Source organism: Panthera tigris, chromosome X, assembly GCF_018350195.1.
Source record: "Panthera tigris isolate Pti1 chromosome X, P.tigris_Pti1_mat1.1, whole genome shotgun sequence".
NCBI classification, from domain to species: Eukaryota; Metazoa; Chordata; class Mammalia; order Carnivora; family Felidae; genus Panthera; species Panthera tigris.
In genome coordinates this window covers 87,042,868-87,049,083 of record NC_056677.1, presented here as the reverse complement: position 1 = coordinate 87,049,083, position 6,216 = coordinate 87,042,868, and positions in this window count along the sequence as shown.

Sequence of the window (6,216 nt, the reverse complement as noted above, 5' to 3'; positions counted from 1 at the left end):
AGATTGCTTGTTCTAGCTTCAAGAAGAATGCTGGTGCAATTTTGACTGGGAATGCATTGAATGTGTGATATCTTTGGGTAGTATTGACATTTTAACAATATTTATTCTTCCAATCCATCAACACGGAATGTTTTTCCATTTCTTTTTATCTTCTTCAATTTCCTTCATAAACTTTCTATAGTTTTCAGCATACAGATCTTGTACATCTTTGGTTAGATTTATTCCTAGGTATTTTATGCTTCTTGGTGCAATTGTGAATGGGATCAGTTTCTTTATTTGTGTTTCTGTTGCTTCATTGTTAGTGTATAAGAATGCAACTGATTTCTGTACATTGATTTTGTATCCTGCAACTTGGCTGAATTCATGTATCAGTTCTAGCAGACTTTTGGTGGAGTCTATCGGGTTTTCCATGTATAGTATCATGTCTTCTGCAAAAAGTGAAAGCTCGACTTCATCTTTGCCAATTTTGATGGCTTGGATTTCCTTTTGTTGTCTGATTGCTGATGCTAGCACTTCCAACACTATGTTAAACAACAGAGGTGAGAGTGGACATCCCTGTCGTGTTCCTGGTCTCAGGGGGAAAACTCTCAGTTTTTCCCCATTGAGGATGATATTAGCTGTGGGCTTTTCATAAATGGCTTTTATGATGTTTAAGTATGTTCCTTCTATCCCGACATTCTTGAGGGTTTTTGTTAAGAAAGGATGCTGGGGGCGCCTGGGTGGCTCAGTCGGTTAAGCATCCGACTTTGGCTCAGGTCACGATCTCGTGGTATGTGAGTTCGAGCCCTGCGTCGGGCTCTGTGCTGACTGCTCAGAGCCTGGAGCCTGTTTCCGATTCTGTGTCTCCCTCTCTCTCTGACCCTCCCCCATTCGTGCTCTGTCTCTCTATGTCTCAAAAATAAATAAACGTTAAAAAAAAATTTTTAAAAAAAAGAAAAAAAGAAAGGATGCTGAATTTTGTCAAATGCTTTTTCTGCATCGATTGACAGGATCATATGGTTCTTATCTTTTCTTTTATTAATGTGATGTATCACATTGATTGATTTGTGAATGTCGAACCAGCCCTGCATCCCAGGAATGAATCCCACTTGATCATGGTGTATAATTCTTTTTATATGCTGTTGAATTCGATTTGCTAGTATCTTGTTGAGAAGTTTTACATCCATATTCATCAAGGACATTGGCTGTAGCTCTCTTTTTTTGCTGGGTCTCTGTCTGGTTTGGGAATCAAAGTAATGCTGGCTTCATAGAGTGAATCTTGAAGTTTTCCATCCATTTCTATTTTTTGGAACAGCTTGAGAAGGATAGGTATTATCTCTACTTTAAATGTCTGGTAGAATTCCCCAAGGAAGCCATCTGGTCCTGGGCTCTTATTTGTTGGGAGATTTTTGATAACTGATTCAATTTCTTCACTGGTTATGGGTCTGTTCAAGTTTTCTATTTCTTCCTGTTTGAGTTTTGGAAGTGTATGGGTGTTTAGGAATTTGTCCATTTCTTCCAGGTTGTCCAGTTTGTTGGCATATAATTTTTCATAGTATTCCCTGATAATTGCTCGTATTTCTGAGAGATTGGTTGTAATAATTCCATTTTCATTCATGATTTTATCTATTTGAGTCCTGTCCCTTTTCTTTTTGAGAAGGCTGGCTAGAGGGTTAACAATTTTGTTTCATTTTTCAAAAAACCAACTCTTGATTTTATTGATCTGTATAAACTGTTTTTTTAGATTCTATATTATTTATTTCTGCTCTGATCTTTCTTATTTCTCTTCTTCTCCTGGGTTTGGGGTGTCTTTCCTGTTCTGCCTCTAGTTCATTTAGGTGTGCTGTTAGATTTTGTATTTGGGATTTTCCTTGTTTCTTGAGACAGGCCTGGATTGCAATGTATTTTCCTCTCAGGGCTGCCTTCACTGCATCCCAAAGCGTTAGGATTTTATCTCTTCATTTTCATTTGTTTCCATATATTTTTTAATTTCTTCTCAAATTGCTTGGTTGACCTATTCATTCTTTAGTAGGGTGTTCTTTAACCTCCATGCTTTTGGAGGTGTTCCTTCCTGACTTTTTCCTGTGGTTGATTTCAAGTTTCATAGCATTGTGGTCTGAAAGTGTCATGGTATGATCTCAATTCTTGTATATTTATGAAGGGCTGTTTTGTGACCCGTATATGATCTATCTTGGAGAACGTTCCATGTGCACTTGAGGAGAAAGTATATTCTGTTGCTTTGGGATGCAGAGTTCTAAATATATCTGTCAAATCCATCTGATCCAATGTATCATTCAGGGCCCTTGTTTCTTTATTTATTCTGTGTCTGGATGATCTATCCATTGTTGTAAGTGGATTATTAAAGTCCCCTGCAATTACCACATTCTTATCAATAAGGTTGCTTATGTTTGTGATTAATTTTTTTTATATATTTGGGGGCTCCCATATTTGGTGAATAGACATTTATAATTGTTAGCTCTTCCTGATGGATAGACCCTGTAATTATTATATAATGCCCTTCTTTATCTCTTGTTGCAGCCTGTAATTTAAAGTCTAGTTTGTCTGATATAAGTATGGCTACTCCAGCTTTCTTTTGGCTTCCAGTAGTATGATAAATAGTTCTCCATCCCCTCACTTTCAATCTGAAGGTGTCCTCAGGTCTAAAATGAGTCTCCTGTAGACAGCAAATAGATGGGTCTTGTTTTTTTATCCATTCTGATACCCTATGTCTTTTGGGGACCACCAACGGCAAAGCTAAGTAAGCCTGCCCCTCCCACCCCTGTGCACCTTGCAGATCCACCCCATCTAATATGCCCTTGGCCAGATCCCATCGAAGCAACACCACAAGCCTGGCAGTGTGCAAGCAGCCCAGACAGGGGCCACACCACTCCACAGTGAGTCCTCCCCCTGGGAGAGGGGAACATAAGGTACACACCAGTCTGACTGTGGCCCCAGTGGTGGGCTGGGGGCAGACATTGGATCTGACTGTGGCCCCGCCCACCATCACAAGTTACTCAGGACAGCACAGGGGAAGTGCCTGTAGTTTGGAGCCACCTCAGGGACTACCCAAAATGATGAAACGGAAGAATTCTCCTCAAAAGAAACTCCAGGAATTAGTGACAGCTAACGAATTGGTCAAAACCGATTTAAGCAATATAATGGAAGAAGAATTTAGAATAGTAGTTATAAAATTAATCGCTTGGCTTGAAAAAACCATAGAAGACAGCAGATAATGTATTGCTACAGAGATCAAGGGACTAAAAAGTAGTCATGAGGAATTAATAAATGCTATAAATGAGGTGCAAAATAAAATGGAGGTGGCCATAGCATGAATTGAAGAGGCAGAGGAGAAAATAGGTGAATAGATAAAATTTTGGAAAAAGAGGAAGCTGAGAAAAAGAGAAATAAAAAACCCAGGAGTATGACAGGAGAATTAGAGAACTAACTGATGTAATCAAATGGAACAATATCTGTATCATAGGAATTCCAGAAGAAGAGAGAGAGAAAGGGGCTGAAGGTATACTTTAACAAATCATAGCTGAGAACTTCCCTGATCTGGGGAAGGAAATAGGCATCGAAATCCAAGAGTTACAGAGAACTCCCTTCAGACGTAACTTGAATCGATCTTCTGCATGACATATCATAGTGAAACTGGCAAAATATAAGGATAAAGAGAAAATTCTGAAAGCAGCTAGGGATAAATGGGCCCTAACATACAAAGGTAGACACATAAGGGTAGTAGCAGACCTATCTACTGAAACTTGGCAGGCCAGAAAGGAATGGCAGGAAATCTTCAATGTGATGAACAGAAAAAAATATGCAGCTGAGAATCCTTTATCCAGCAAGTCTGTCATTCAGAATAGGAGAGATAAAGGTCTTTCCAAACAAACAAAACTTGAAGGAATTCATCACCACTAAACTATCCCTACAAGAGATCCTAAGGGGGACTCTGTGAGTGAAATGTTGCAAGGACCACAAAGTACCAGAGACATCACTACAAGCATGAAACCTACAGATATCACAATGACTCTAAACCCGTATCTTTCAATAATAACACTGAATGTAAATGGACTATATACACATTTTCTTTATCCATTCAGCAGCCAATGGACATTTGGGCTGCTTCCATAATTTGAGCTATTATAGATAATGCTGCTCTAAACATAGGGGTGCATGTATCCCCTTGAATTAGTGTTTTTGTGGTCTTTGGGTAAATATCCAGTAGTGCAATTCATGAATCATAGGGTACTTCTGTTTTAAACGTTTTAGGAACTTCCATACTATTTTCCATAGTGACAGCACCAGTTTGCATTCCCACCAACAGTGGAAGAGGGTTCCCCTTTCTTCACATCCTCATCAACACCTGTTGTTTCTCATGTTGATTTTAGCCATTCTGACAGGGATGAGGTGATATCTCATTGTAGTTTTGATTTGCATTTTCCTGATGGTGATGATGAGCTTCTTTTCATGTGTCTGTTGGCCATCTGTATGTCTTCTTTGGAGAAATACCTATTCATATCTTCTGCGCTTTTCTTAACTGGATTATTTGTTTTTTGGGTGTTGAGTTTGATACGTTCTTTATAGATTTTGGATACTAACCCTTTATCCTATATGTCATTTGCAAATATCATCTCCCATTCCATCAGTTGTCTTTTGGTATTGTTGATTGTTTCTTTCATTGTGCAGAAATTCTTTACCTTGATGAAGTCCCAGTAGTTCATTTTTTATTTCATTTCCCTTGCCTCTGGAGTCATGTCCAGTAGAAAGTTGCTGTGTCCGAGGTCAAAGAGGTTGCTGCCTGTGTTTTCCTCTAGGATTTTGGTGGTTTCCTGTCTCACATTTAGGTCTACCATCCATTTTGAATTTATTTTTGTGTATGGTGTAAGAATGTGGTCCAGTTCCATTCTTCTGCATGTTGCTGTCTGGTTTTCCCAACACCATTTCCTGAAAAGACTGTTTTTCACTGATATTTCTTCCTGATTCATCAAAGATGAGTTCACCATATAGTTATGGGTCCATTTTTGGGTTCTCTGTTCTGTTCCACTGTTCTATGTGTCTGTTTTTGTGCCAGTACCATACTGTCTTGATGACTGCAGCTGTGTAATGTAGCTTGAAGTCCAGAGTCATGATGCCTCCAGTTTTTCTTTTCTTTTTGAACATTGCTTTGGCTATTCAGGGTCTTTTCTGGTTCCTTACAAATTTTGGAATTATTTGTTTGAGCTCTGTGAAAAATGCTGGTGTTATTTTGATACTGATTGCACTGAATGTGTAGGTTATTATGGGTAGTATAGACATTTTAACAATATTTGTTCTTCCAGTCCATAAGCATGGAATGTTTACTCCATTTATTTGTGTCTTCTTCAATTTCTTTCTTGTTTTATATTTTTCAGAGTACAGACTTTTTACCTTTTTGTTTAGGTTTATTCCTAGGTATCTTATGTTTTTTGGTGCAGTTGTAAATGGGATTGATTCCTTGATTTCTCTTTCTGCTGCTTCATTACTCGTGTACAGAAATGCAACAGATTTCTGTACGTTGATTTTTTATCCTGTGACTTTGCTGAACTCATGTATCAGTTCTAGAATTTTTGGTGAAGTCTTTTGGGTTTTCCAACTAGAGTATCATGTTGTGTGCAAAAAGTGAACGTTTTATTTCTTCCTTGCTGATTTGGGTAAATTTTATTTCTTTTTCTTGTCTGATTGCTGAGACTCTGACTTCCAGTAATATGCTGAGCAACAGTGATGAGAGTAGACATCTCTGTCATGTTCCTATTGTTAGGGGAAAAGCTCTCAGTTTTGTTCCCATCGAGGATGATATTAGCTGTGGGTCTTTCATATACAGCCATTATGATGTTGAGGTATGTTCCTTCTATCCCTACTTTCTTGAGGGTTTTTTTCAAGAAAGGATGCTGTATTTTGTCAAATGCTTTTTCTGCATCTATTGAGAGAATCATATGATTCTTATCCTCTCTTTTATTAATGTGGTGTATCCAATTGATTGATTTGTGGATATTGAACTACCTCTGCAGCCCAGGAATAAATCCCACTGGATTGTGATGAATAATTCTTTTAATGTACGGTTGGATTCAAATTGCTAGTATCTTGTTGAGAATTTTTGCATCCATGTTCATCAGGGATATTGGTGTGTAGTTCTCCTTTTTAGTGGGGTCTTTGTCTGGTTTTGAAATCAAGGTAATGCTGGCCTCATAGAATAAGTTTGGAAGTTTTCCTTCATTTCTA